Below are 15,447 nucleotides of genomic sequence, written 5' to 3' on the forward strand. Positions count from 1 at the left end.
GCCTCTTTTTCTCACTCTCTGTCGGTGTGATGATCGTATCTCCTGAGGCAGGTCTTTTGTCATGAATCTCTGTGGATTTGCATCATTGCAAAGAGACAGTAGCAGCTCTCGTGTGTATTGTATCGCCGGATTTACTCCGGGGCAAAATGTGGTTGCTCGACAGCTGTTAAAAAGTTCAACGAGGATCGTGATTGCCACTAAAATAGTCCAAAAGCACGCCATGTTCATTCCCCTTTTGAGCTTCATTCATCCATTCTCACAGAACGACAGTCCAAAACGATCACTCAACAAAATACAAACATCTACAACAGTTCACTGGTGTCCATGTCGCCGCAGGGCAGCGCCACTTCCTCCTGGTTTGTTGTGTTTAGCAACATGTTACCGAGTCTAGATGATGATTACAATGTGTCTGACAAGATTACACACACAATTAGGTCAAGAAGCACACTTATAGCATGAAACAGCATAAAAACAAGTAAATCATGCAAAATGTGTGAAAGGAATGCATCTGAAATTCAGACAGTCTTCAAATGTTATAGAATCACTGAAAACTAATAGAACTAGCATGTTTTTCAGTTTTGATGATTATTACAAATGGGTTCAAACCAAACAGCAACCTCAGTGCAAAATCCTGCAGTTCTTCGAGTGTCCACATGAGGCCGGTTCCAAGAGCACCGGAAGTCACATACACACTACAGCCAAAAAAGTCTGTTTTTACAGCAGATATTAACATGTTAACAGCCTGGTACAAAAAACAAAATATGTGTGATTAGTTATTGTCATGATGGGCACACACAATACGTGTTATCCCTAGTTAAGCGCGTAGCTGACTTGCTTGACAGGTGGGCGGGATGTAAGAGTTTGTCAGGAGGTTTAAAACCAGACTCAGCTCCAGTTCTCAGCCTGTCAATAGATTGACTGAAAGTTTGGGTGAGACAGGATCGCAACATGGTGACTGCTGCCGATGAGTGTTTTGGAACGCCCTGATGTAGCCTAATAGTTGAACTGAGAACTTTACTACGTTATCATGCAGTTAAAATGCTTGCTGTATTTTCGACTGCAGTGTCGGGATCTTACATGTGTGTGGTTACAGTACTTTTTTGTACTAAAAAATACTACATATGTTTGTCATTTTTAAAAGGAGAACTAGTTTACTTACCTAAATTTGAAATCCAACTCTGGATATAATTATAAATATACAAAAGGAATTTAGCAGTGACGACTATAAAAAGGTATGGCTTTAAAAGCTATGTGCTTTCTAATCATAAGGTATACAATGTTTTTGCATGAACGGGGTCATGTCCGGTCTATAAGGGTGTAGATGACACATTCAAATGAATGTCAGAAGTCTATTGAAGACATTCAGTCATCCAGGCTATAAAGCGGATATTGTTTCACCCTTCATTTTTTCTAAGAGTAATATGACTCCTTTATAACTGTGTGGTTATAAATGTGCTTAAAGTTTAACCAAGGTACGGCCCATCAATCAAGTCATTTGAACGGATTAGTAAGGCTGCCTGACATAATCATAAAGACTAAAGGAAAGGAAGAAGGAGAGGAAAAACAATCATACATCGCGTATGGTGTACTTGATATCTTATCTCTTGTCTTCTGTGAAAACTGATAGAGCAAGTGCAGGGGCAGACTCCTGCCGTCAGAAAGAAATGCACTGAATGTATGATGAAACGGTTCCAAATACGGGTTAAGATTAAAAATATGTTGCCAAGTGATTTGGATTTAAAGGGGGACTGCTACACATCTGTAATACATGGACATTTAAAGCATTTACAGACTCTTCTATGTCATTTATTTAGCACATAGAGCAGCCTACATAACATTGTGTTTTCCCACTGGAGGGGAGAGAATATAGGTGACAACAGACTGAGGTCATTCTGTTATGAATTCACTGATGTTCTGATACCTTGTTTCCTTCTTGATACAGATTCCATTACCTAGATTTGAGAATTTGCAAATACTATAATAAATAATAGTTGGGGGGGCGGGCCGCCCCCCCTAATATAATGGTAGGGGAAACACTGCAAGAGTTTGTTTAAATGCTCAACAGGAGAATTTCCTCCTGCTTCAGGCTGCTCTGGTCTATGTGCATGTCTGTGGAACCCAGGCTTCAGTGTTGATTTGCTTTTACTCATGTGACATCTAGCCAATCAGATAGTGGTGTGGGCGGGACATTAGGAGAGACAGAGTGGTGAGTGAAATCAGATCCAGAGGGAAAGACACGCTTGCAGAAACTAGCAAACTTTTAGTTAATTCAGTTTATCTGCAATCGGTAAAGTCAAATGCCGATATCATCCAAATGCCGGTATCAGCTCCCACCCTGATAGTCTTGGCAGTATCCGAGGACTGTTCTGATACTGGTATGAATGACTGATCAGCGCTATTATTTACCAAAAGGGCAACCAAGCAAGTCTTTGCACACTAAACATCCAGCAACTGTGGAGAAACATACCCCTTCATTTGCTCTGTGTAAACCAGTGTCTTGCTGTGTTCTCAATCCAGATCCCCTCTCAACCTGGACCAGGTTCCCATATGAGGAGAGCTGTAGGTGAAGTTGTAGGCCAAGCCAGACGCAGGTTTGTTTATGTCCTTAAGCCCACATCGCGTGCCAGACAGGAGTCACCGATGTCAACACCAATCCCTGAGCATAGAATTCCCTTTCATAGAGACATTAGTCATGACTGTTTACTTTTGGCACTGTCATTACTTTGTGTCTTACTCATCAGTCAGCTTATTAAGTAAGCTCTAAAATCTCCAGAAGAATAACACTGAGGCATTTCAGGGCTCTTTGTAAATGTGTGCCTCACTGCTTCTCCTCACATTGTTTAGATATGGGCCTCACCCCAACTGACAGATTTAATTCAACTAATGCTGCTTTTATTGTGGAACTCTTTGGCTGTCTCAACTGAAGGCATGTCCGTGTGCAGGTGATTGAAAGGTTTCATTTTCTTTACTCACATGCAAACTTCATGTTGGACAGGTAGATTTCTCCACACATATAGTTTAATTGGGTGGATTTCATTATGTTGTGCGTACAGATCAAACTTAATGTAGCTTTGCATGCAAAAAAGGTGTGCTTAAAGCTGCCACACTCTGCCAAAATCATAATGAGAAGGTGTTACTACAGTTAACTTTCATCTTTATAATACAAGACTGGTTGCCTAGCAGCATGTTAAACTGTGTACGAATACAAACAAAACGGTAATAAAACATCATTGCTCTCTCGCAGGAATGATGGAAGTTTCCTAAGAGATGTGTGTCTGCACAATTACAGCCATCATATCTATGGAAGGGGAAAAATCTAACCTGCTTTATGGTGTCAGTGTCCTGCCTCCTAATCAAAATCAAAATCTCTACTGTGTTACATATCAGTTATTGATAAGCCTTCTAATTGTAACACTGAACCATAAATGTGTGTTTTCTTAGAGATAGTTCTTTTTGCTTGCAGCACAAGGTCTACTTAAGAGACTTAAAAAAACAATGCGGACGAAGCAACAGAGTCCGCTACACAACGCTATAATGACAATATTTGCATTTAAATACCAATGCTATGTGTAGTTCAGCAGAATGACAATATCAACAAAAGAGCGGAGAACAACTTACTGGCGAACTTAAACGTAATGCAGCCGTTTAATTACATGCACAGAGATCGTAGTGGTCGCATGCATACAGTCTATGCACCGTGCAGCAGTCACAGTATAGAAATGTCACTCCTTCTCCTATTGGCTCGAGGTGAATTCTCATCCTGCAGCGAACGCCCACTCGGACTTGCTGCGGAAAAAATAGTAGGGGTCTGGGAGGAGAAACTCCGGGTGAAGTCCGAGTTAAAAATGTTGCTGTTTGCGTTCACATATACAGCTCCACCGGGAAATATCCTGAGTTTTTCAGGAGATTTCTGCAAGTGTGATAGCCCTATAAGTTACTGTGGTGTTCTGGGCAGGTTTGAATTGAGACGTTTGTCACATGGAAAAGTGACTTTTTGCTTGACAGACATGGCTTACTCATCCGCCTTGCTTTGCATACAGTCACACACACCTCTCTGGACATGCAAGAGGTCAGGCAGAGATTTGATTTTTAAGACAACCTTCCAAACAACCATTTTCTCATATAGCCTAAATTGTTAGTTTACAAACAGTGTAGTGGACATCAAGGTGCCTACTACATCAACAAAGATAGTTTGTTGTATGGAATACAGACAATCTGTATTGCATGCATGCTTATTTTTCCTGTGGATACTTGCACTGTGTTCAGTTGTGTGAAGATATAGAAGTAACCTTGTACTGCAAGACATCATACCTGTTGTTATAAGGGACTACACAAGGAACTACACTGTGCCAGACCCCCCCGGCCTGTTCGATGGCCACGTCTGGCCCATGTATTTGAAACACAAGAACCGGTCTTTCTTATTCCACACATTTTGTTATTTGACAAAAATAATAAAATATCTCCCTTCTGCATTATAAGTGAACGGCTTTCTTAAAGAGGGAATCCACAGAGGATTTAAACAAATGTTTTTCTAAGGTTGACCTTATGTGTCATGATGAGACAGACTTTGTTTGTCTTTCTGGATGGATATGACAACCTCCCACACTCAGGGAGTGCTTACTGGTCTGTCCTTTTGTCATTATTCAACAGTTAACAGTCCTGTCTCCTTTATCCTCAACACTGAATTCAGCTTTGTCGCCAGGAAGTTCAGTCATTGCATCAAAAGGGATATAAATCAACAAACATACCTGACATACTTCTAATTCTATTTACAATGACTTTTACACCTTTGTGCGATAATGTCATGAAAAATACCTTTAGCGCCTGAAGTTTTTCACTCCCTTCAACTTGTTATTTAGTTTGCACCCTGTGTCAAGAGGAATCTCAGCTATTCCAATATTCTAGTTTACAGTGCTCTTGAAACTTGACAGACTGTCTCAGAAAACAGCATTTACTGTACTGTGATGATATTTGATTTATTCTGTTGCTATTTCTTGTCAAAGCTTTATTAAATCTACCTTCCCAGTTCACTTTGTGTTGAATCCAAAATGCCAGTCTCCCATGTCTCTAGGGTTACAATGGTACTGTGTAACAGCCCTCTTCCTTGACTATTTTTGTGCCCTTTTACCTCACTGTTTGTTGTTTTCATGGTAGTGGTTGTTTGATGCTGAATGTGGATCAGATTACAAAGGCCTTGTTTTGATCTCACTCCACAACACAGCAGGCTTGGAATGACAAGAGGTCAATGGACGGGAAATGCTTTCATCAGGCCTGACTCTTTGACCCTGGCCCTCCATTGTGTTTAGGGGCCTAGTTCACACTTCTTGATTGAGTTCCCAGATCATTTTTATGTGTAAAAAACCACGGTATCATTTAAGAGACATCTTCAGGCCACTTATTACTGATTAAGATAGAGGACAGCGCACTATGATCTGTTTCGCTCCAACTCGAGACAATGCCGTGTTTCAACATTACGTCAAAGCAGGCATGTAATGAACCACAAATCAATCCTAGAGAGACGTAACAACATGTTCCATGTCTCTTTATTCCCCGAGGGATCTTGTTGTTCTCCTGTGATCTTCTGCTTCAGAAATGGACCCAGTGGGGCAGGGCGCGCGGCGTAGAAAGCAGCAAAACTGTGTGGAAATTTGCATGTCACACCTCGTGAGTTTCTACAAAATGATAGCAAAAATAAAGCAATACATGAAATATGGTTGCTTGGACAGTGGGTCTACACTTCAAACTATGACACTTTTTTTCAATAAATTAGTCAACAGTATCATGTCACAAATTGAATTTATGCAATGTAAGGTACCAAGTATATTATGTGTACCAAAATGTAAGTAACTTATGTTAAAAGGATTTAATTTCTAAACTAGATTATAGTTGACTGTAATTTCACACATGAATTTAACTCTAGTCTCCAGGATGAAAGTCGTCTGTTTGACCCACCTAACCAACAGACAGGGAACCATCAGAGTTGTAGTTTGAAGCACAGGGCCACTGAGAAAGCTGCCAGAGGAGTTGGGAATGAAAATGACAATAGAATTGAATTACAAATGTGGAATTTCCGTTCTGCCCGCCTGTTTTGATGCTCTTCTTTTCAAAGGTCAAAGGTAACAGACAGACCACAGACCCCCCCCCCCCCCCCCCCCCCCCAAAGGAGAGACGTTCCCATCTTTCAAAAAGACCAAATTAGAAATTACAATTCACCCAAGTGTCTCCTTTGACCTCATCATAACCCACCTTTCCTCCTCAGACCTGACAAACACTGGGTGTAGTAAAGAAAACATCCGTCTACGAGTTGTTGCAACTGCCAGTTTCCTGAGAAAGGTATACCCGGAGTGTCTGAGAACCTGAACCTCCCCGCTCAGCCACAACAGCTGGTGAATCATCGCAATGTGCTCTGACGTTCTCTCTTTAGATTACACACAGAGGATATGTTTTGTTATCGAGATGCAGTTCAACAAACAATAGCCTTGTGTTTCTTATTTTTTTTTATAGCACTAGGTTTTGTCTAACAAGTTAGAACCTTTTTTTAAAGATTTCTTTTTGGGCTTTTTTGCCTTTATTTAGGACAGCGGATAGAGTAGGAGATAGGGAGAGAGAATGAATGACATGAGGAAAAGTAGTCACAGGTCTGACTTGGACCCGTGCCGGCTGCTTGGAGGATTACAGCCTCTGCATGGGGCGCTACCTGTCCACTAGGCCATCTGCATCGCACGTTAGAATCTTTTGATATGCAGAGTAAAAGTGTAGTCTGCTATGATATCACTGTGCATTTATAAGAATTTATTTTGTGTGTGTCAGCACTTTCAGGGTGGAAAATGTAGGTTTAAGAAACTTGCTGTCACACTGTCATTATTGCTGGACTACGTAAACTTCTGTAGCTTGCTGGCTAACTGCAGACAAGCTAGCTGGTCACAAACTAGTTTTTATAAGACAGTGATGACGAGGAAGCTTAGCTAGCTAGTTTGGATAGCTATTGTGACGGAAGTACATTCACTGTATGCTTCACACTGAGAATGAGTTTGGTTGGATGGTTTCAGATTTAAGAAACTTTCTGACTCACTGATGTTATTATTTTTGGACTACTCACTGAGCGTATCTACAAACTAGCTAGTTTTGGAGTGTTTCAGTAGCTCATTGAGTGACTGTTCCTGCTCAGGTTTGGTCTATATAGGGCTCTTCTCTAAACAATAGCTGTGTGTGTCTTAGTGTTTAAAAACAATGGGTTTTTTGTAACTTTTAGACTCCATTGTTTTACTGCTGAAGAGTTTTGTTTGAGATTATTTTTCTTAGTTCATCACTTAAAGAAGTCAAAACCTGGTGAAATACGGTTATCATTGCAGGCCCAATTGGTGAGCTCTGTAGCTGGCTAACTAACTGAAACCATAAGGCTAGCTTCCTAGTGCTAATAGCAATAGCTCTACAGGCTAATTTGCTAACCTGTCTCATCATAATTATCTGACAGCCATTTCTCCTTCGTGATGCACCAGCAGTAGACTAAAATTTGGAACTTAGAAAGATTCATAGAGATTGCCTTAAAGGCTTAATGTGATTTGTCACACTTAAATGTAACATAAATCAAGAATATCCTCTGAAAATAACTCTGAGTCATGACTGTCTGCAATGAGTGTAACACCCGAGTCCCACTGTCTGTGATGTTTTCCGAGTCCAGAGGCGTGCCCCCCCCCCCCCCCCCCCCCCCCCCAATATAATGGTAGGGGAAACAGTGCTGATAATATGGTGCAATAAAGTACTTTAAAAGGAGACTTATTCTTGAATTCTGATAAGATCAGAAGACTCATGACCTTGTAAACTAGTTATAATCAAGCTTGCCAGATGATGATCTTGCAGCAACATGCCAAAAATAAACTTGTTTTCAATAACTCATGTTCACCAGTCCTAATCAAAAATGTTTGTGGTCAACTGTGTTATCTGATCAGATGGATGAGGAATGATTCATGAAACAGGGTGGTGTAGAGTCTCTCGCGATTCTTCACTGGCATTGGCTGATCGCATGATTGTGCAAGTTTTTTGTTGCAAGACATTTCCAGATCCAGACTGTCCAGACAGCTCAACAGCTCGACCTAATTCAGCCCTTAAATGCAACTGAAACAAACATAAAGATTTTCAGGTAAAACTCCTAGAATTGTTGTGAATAAAAAATGACCGTTTCCAACTGTATGGCGAAACCAGGCTTTACAGAACATAACCTCTGCTGGTGGCTTTCAACATGTGCCTTTAATCTCTCTAAACCTGGGAAGATTACAAGAGAAGAGATTGAATTTCAAGTACAGTTTACATTCTCCTCATTGTAGACATACCACACACCGCGACACATACGTGCTACGCTGACGAGTGAAAACGTGTTCTCGAAGATGATTGATGGTCTGGTAATGCAATCATTTTATGCCTCCATGTTTTTTACTTTTATCCACATGTACATTGCATGTTTAAATTATTTTAGAACAAATTACCAGCTTTGATTTGTGTTGTTTTAAAACCCTCAATACCAAATGGAGAGTGTTTCTTTAAGGGCAGCTACACAGCCACAGTTTAATGTGCACAGCTATTTACAACTACATAAAAAAATGACATCTCTGTCAGCTGGGTAACATTTCTGGACTAGTGACATTCTTTAAATTTGACATTTAAATGAGATCAGCCACCTCACAGCAAAACAACATGATGTGTGTGAAGATGCTTTTACCTAATAACTACTGAATGATTTCATTAAACTTTTAGTTAAGATTTATTTTTGGGCTTTTTGTGCCTTTTATTGGAGAGACAGGACAGTCAATGTGAGGAAATGTGGGAAAGGACCAACTGTCTGAGCATATGAGGCTTGCAAACCAGCCACTCGGCCACCGCTGCCCGGAATTGTATTCTTGTTGCATTATGTGAATAACAGCTACCCCTTTTCCTATTTTCAGCAGTAAAACAATATAATTGTTCCATAGAGAAATTCTGCAGAAGACTCGGATCACTGAAATCTGAATCAGACACCTTTACAATCAGAATTGTATTCTTTAATATGCAATGACACAAACAGATTACTTTTTTTTTTCCTACTGATTGTAAACCCAGTGTCTATATTTAAACTTCAATTACAAAAGCAAGACCATAAAAATGAGGTAATCGTGAGGTGACTGTTATAATGTAGGTCATCTCTTGAACATCTGCCAGAGATAAACTCCTGTCAGATGGAAAAGTAAAGGTTGACAGGAAACGGTTATGTTTCCATCTAAACCTTATCAATCATGCTCTTGATTACATTCTGTACTGGTTACTTTGTTACCTTAACTCAAACATTGACTTCATTATCATAGTTCACACAGAGAAGCATTTGTCCAGAAGGATTTTGAAGGAGTTTATGCTGCAAATAAACGGTGATACAGTATATTGGTAACTGTTTCTTTGACTTCCATTTGATCACACCACACTGTCATTATTTTTAATCTGTTAAGAGATATTTGACAGAATTATGAAAATCTAAACCTGCTGTTAGTGCTACATGAACAATCAGGGTATCACATTTGTGTTTGAAACTCATCTTTGGGCCGAATATGAATGTTCGCACAGAAACTGATGGCAAACCATCACAACAGCTGTCAAGACATTTCACAAAAAATCAGCCTTATGGTTGCGCTAGTTTAAAAGTTGGATGATAAAGACTGTGGAATATTATCTCTCAAGACCACAAAGGCCTGTAGAAATATGAATTGCATCTCATTCAATGAGTGTCGAGTTATTTCAATCCAGACCAAAGAAGTAGACTGATATAAAACGTTCCCATCCTTGGACCATTGGCGTGAGAAAGAATAGCTGCTGGAGTTTTGGTTGCTGACATTGGGCCCTGTACCAGGCTAATGCTGAACAGAGCGCTGACCTGATGCAGCTCTGTGGTGGGGCCTATAGGGAACAGAAAAGAGTGGACTGCAGCCCAGACTGTTAACCCTTTTGGGATGGCAGGTATAGGAGCAGGCTAGTTTCTGTGTATCCAAACTGTCATAAAAGATCAATTATTGCTGCCAGCATGTGTTGCAATCACACTCTTTGAAAGACAGTACGAGGAGCTGGAACAAATACCGACGGAAATGTGAGCCCACACACCACTTCGTACACACACTCATCAAATGTGCTGTAAACATTCCCCTATCCACAGACGGTACAAGTAAACTCACACCAGACTTTTGAGGCATTGTGCTGAGCTGAGGTCCAGCTGAGAGAATGGATCCAGAGCAGGTCTGGAAGCGCACGGTTTGGAAATAAATATCATTAAACTTAACTGTCAGATTGCATTTGAGTCTGCTGAGGGCCCCGCCATCCAGAAGAACTTTTGGTTGTTCTCCTCACGAGTGCTGGTTCCCCCCCCCCCCTTTTTAACACACACACACACACACACACACAAGTTAAAACCGCAAAGACACAGACACACACTCACACTCAGACCACCTGAGAGATGTGTTTATGGAATCTGAGAAAACAGACAATGCTTTTATTTCATTTGAAGTGCAGACGTTCAGAATATGCTCATTTTTTAGGTAAAATTTATTGACATCCAAAATGTCGTTTTCTCGTTGTGGAAAAGATTCAAAAGTCATCCTGTGATCACAAAGAACTACCCTGCTGTCAAATAATAAGATATAAAAAGCACATATATAACAGGCCTGTAGCTTAATACATGGAAATATTTCAGAATCGGCCTTGCCTTGTGGTGTTTTATAGGGATTGGTTCAGCTAAATTAGGAAAGACATCCTTGGTAACAAAAGCAACAAATATAGAAGACTGCAACCAAACCCTAAAAATAAATGAGAAGGTAAGGATTATAATTATCCTGTATCCACAGTACATTAAATCTTCCTGACAGGATAATATTTGCCCTCTGATTGACTCCTATCTGAGGAGGTGTAAATAAGGTGTGTGCCGCTTAAGCTGTGTTGGTTTCGTGCAAAGCCAACCTTTTACAAGCACTCACCTAAAGGGAGTTCCTCCTCCCATTTGCACGCAGGGCCCTTTGTTGAGCCCTTTTTCCCCCCCCTCCAACGTCTTTTCTCTCGTTCGAAAATAACCCAAACAGGTCCTGTAGACGTAGTAACAGAGATAATATCTCGGCATACTTCACCTGAAGGGGATCCCATCACACAGATTTTTTTTTTTCCATGCTTGCATGAATGCAGCCTGAAGGCAGCAAAACAAGTTGTGCATGGTTGTGGCAGACTAAGCCCTGCTAACAGCTTTGATTCAACAGGTTGCTTTTATTGGCCGATTTTTCTTCAACACACGCAAAGTGTGAGGAAATGTAAGGATGTACATTTGAGAGGAATAAATGATATATTGTATCAAACTATTCCTACATGTGTATTGAACAACTAAGCAGTATGATTTTAATTTAATATAGTTCATGTGTAATAACACCATAAGCTTAAACTGGTGACTGAAATGTGTGTGCATAACTTTCAAAAACTTCAAATACAGTATGATTTTAAAATGCTGATAGCATCTGAACTTCCATCAAGATCCCACATGTCGATTTAGGAAAGCAGCCTTAAATGTTTAGGCACAGGGCAGCAGAGCATGGCCTCACGCAACTGCTGTCCTACCAGATAAAAACTAAACATTTCTTTTACAAAGAGCGAGGAAGCAGACAAGGACAGAGACACTGCTTAGTCTGAAACAGCTTTTTATACTACAGAATGAAATTCAGACACAAGTTAATTGAGCCGTACATCTCTCCATTGCACGACGATCCGATTCTAACTCGATAAATAAACGATCCAGATTAAAAATAAAGAACGATTTTGTGTGTTACAATAATGTGTGTTGTTGGATGTCATTTGATTAAATAGAAATTGATAATTGATTCATGGGTAAAAATGTTTGACTTTTTGTAACTTAATTTATCAAATAATATGTCCATGTGTTTATTAATTGCCCAAAATACTTACTTATCCAACAAATATTTTGCTATAATTTTATTGCGGGGAAAATATGAAAAAAAGCTCAGCTCTTCGGTACATCTGACTTTGTGGGATTATTAAAATTTCCCCACAGAGGCTCAAATTAAACCCAATTGAACTATCAAAGGAGGAGTCTTTACACCCCCATTTAATACCATCTAGAGATAAAGGATACGTGAAAATAAAATGTTCTCAAAGCCAATTCTGAATCAACTGTTACCACTCAGTTAGAGAGTGACAGATTTACATCACTGCAGCTTTCATGGTTATGATGGTTGTTGCTTAGAGCTTCATAATTTTGAAGGATTCTTTAAAAAATAATGTAAAACCATTTTTTCCTAATTATTTTCTTTGTATTGCAGTTAACTAGAGTCCATGTGGAATACAGTGCACATCCTGTTTAGGTGAAATAATCCCCTTACTATGCAAAATGGTTTAATTGAAGACAAATGAAAAGATTATGTGAGATTGAAATCATTGGAGTAAAGAGGTCGCAGATTAAATAAATAAAACTCGACCGTTCTTTTATAGTTTCCAAACCATTTCGAGGAATGTCAAAATGTTTACACTGCCTGCCTCACATGTTTTTCCTCTGGGTAGCTCGTGAGTCACTTTGAATGTACCCAGCTTTGTATTAGTTGCCATGAATGGAGGCGGGGATGAAGGGAAAATATGTTCAGCTGTTTCACAATAGTTGAAAACGTGCTGACATGGCAGCACCAACATCTGACCACTGACATGCAAACCAGGAGAGCAAATAGATTAAAGACCAGAAACCTCTGACGTCTGTAACAGTACAGGGTGTGAGGCACACTGATGACAACGATACAAAGTTTAATTTGGATAAACATTCATGAATGTATTATACCCTCTTCCAGTTTACACAAGGTGCTGACTCAGTGCAAAGATCAGACCAGTTACCCTTTATATTTTAATGCCAAACTTAAGCTGGTCTTTCAGCTGTGCTTTGTTCACAGCGGTTGCATATGACTGCAGTTTTCTTTTTGAACCTTTAGTATTTCATGTCGTTGAATTTGACATGATATCCCTGTTTATGTGGCCACCTACGTTACGCCCTTCAAATTGGAGAGAAAGAACATACAATTGTTTGTTATTATTTCAGTTATGTGATGATTCTCTGAAGCGTTTTGCATGAAAAGCAACAGAACGTTTGTTCATGTTGGTTTTGACCACTATCAACGCAGACTGCAGCTATTTGAACATGATGACCCGAATGTTTTCAGACTTAAAAAATAAAAAATCTAACAACGCACTTGAGTTTTATCTTCTATCATTGCTCATATCATTATTCTATTGATGATCCTATTATTGCTTGAGAGCATTGATTTAAACTCTGTAGAATACATCTCAGACAGCACCAACTCTGAGCATGTTTAATGGTTAAACTGTAATCAAGTCATCGTCACACAGTTCCTTTTTTATGTGTCTCTCTGGAACACTGTGTCTCTAAACTGTGAGATCTGGAGGGATGATAAATGTTTAACAGCTGCTGAATAAACCCTGTGTGTAACATTTACGATAAGTTTATATTTCTCAATGTTCAAAATGCAAAAGATGTACGACTGACACTGCAAACTGGTTTGTGTTTATTGTGAGTTTAAGCTGCCCCGTTTTGATAATTGTATTCCTCTCGAGTCCCTTTCATCATATATTGGTTACATAAACTCAGATGAAGGTATTTATTTCTCTCTACAATAGTGATGAGGTTCACAGTTCTATGAACATGCTTCTTGTCAGTAACAGCTTATGTGACTCTGTCCGCTTGCGTGCTTGGCCCACGACACAGACCTCAGTTCCCCGTTAACCCTTAAAGAGAATAAACAGAGAACCGATCAACCCATTTTCCAAATGCTTGCTTGTCACTGTTAAACCCCCTTGCAGTGAGGTAACTGTTCCCTCCATTTACAAGCCGAACATCTCGGTCTCTCAACCCCAACCCCTCCTCGCTGTGCCCTCGGCAGTGTTTACCAAGTTCCCCCTCTTTTTGTCTAAACATGAGCGAGAAGTGAAGTGGTGTCCTCGCACAAATGGCTTGCTTCAACTTCACATGTGTGCTTTTACACCAAACTGTCTCAAAAATGGGTAGCATGAAGTGAACGTGGCTCTGATGCACTTCAGCATAAATGTCTTCATCTTCACAATTCTTCTCTTTTTATACTTTCTTCTATACCTGCCTGGTTTAGTTTGCATTTGCCTGTCTCCATCAGTTTGCTCATCCTTTATAGCTGATAAGAATAATAATGATACTTTACAGAAGAATCTGAAGCCTCATTTAGAACAGTTGCCCTTCAGACAAATATTTAATGAAGAAAAGTTGTAAAGTATAGAAATAGAGTGTAGGGAAATAAATGCTGCAGATAAAATGTTCTTGTCATGTTACGTGATGTGAATAAAGATAAAATGTCATCTCTTCATAGTGTTTTAGTAGGGTTATGGTGAGAATATGATTCTTGTTTCTGAAGCGGCCTAACATGCTGAGAAACATAAATGAAAGGAAGAGCTTCTCTTTCCTTCCCTACAGCTCTAAATAACCTGCTTCTAGAACATTTTATCAGTGCCTTTTTAAATACAGTTCTTTCTCCCTGTAGTTTGGAAACTTATTAGCGTTACCCATGAGATGACGAGACCAAAATAGAAACTTTCCTTACCAACAAACATGCAGGGGCCTGAACTCTCGTTGCTTTACATTACCTCTCCTTTCCAATAATTGTTCTCTGTCATTATTTGTCACATTTGTTTCTCACAGACAATCTATATTAAAGCTCAAGAAAGTGTAAAGAAAATGTTTAACATTGCATAAAGTCACATCGACTTTACAATATAAAGACAGAATGATTCATACATTAGGTGCTCACAGGAGAAAAGACGGACTATTTAAAATGAGTGGGCGGTTACTGGATATACATGAAGAAACATGTGGAGCCAAACACGTGATGATAAAGTACACATGCATGTTTGTGCCAAACTATAATGCTCCACTTTAAGTACTGAGAGACTTGAAACATACTTTCAAAACAGAGCTGTCAAAATACTATAATTAGCGGCTGTTGAAATATTTTGTGGTGGGTTGTATTGTACAGCTATAATCGGCTGCCATAAATAGCACAAAGTCATGATAAACATGAAATTCTGTTGCTATTTTGAACCTTTGGAAACAACGTCAACCCCCTGCAGCCACTCGCTGATTGTTGCGCTCGCAGCAACACAATCTGCAAAACATGTGAACATCTCAAATTATCTGCTGCCTCGCACGCAAAAGCTTTTTGTTTGCATGACTCTCTCTCTCTGTGTGAGAGATATATAGAGAAAGAGGCAAACTGATTCCTCCTTAGGTTGACATCTTCACAGGGTTATTTTTAGACCTTGTGGAATTTGCTGTAACAATTTACATTACTGAAATACCAAGCAGGGTTTGAATAGTTTATCAACATTTCACAATGTGGCGTCATAATCTGTCCT

Source organism: Labrus mixtus, chromosome 8 (genome assembly GCF_963584025.1).
Source record: "Labrus mixtus chromosome 8, fLabMix1.1, whole genome shotgun sequence".
Taxonomy (NCBI): Eukaryota; Metazoa; Chordata; class Actinopteri; order Labriformes; family Labridae; genus Labrus; species Labrus mixtus.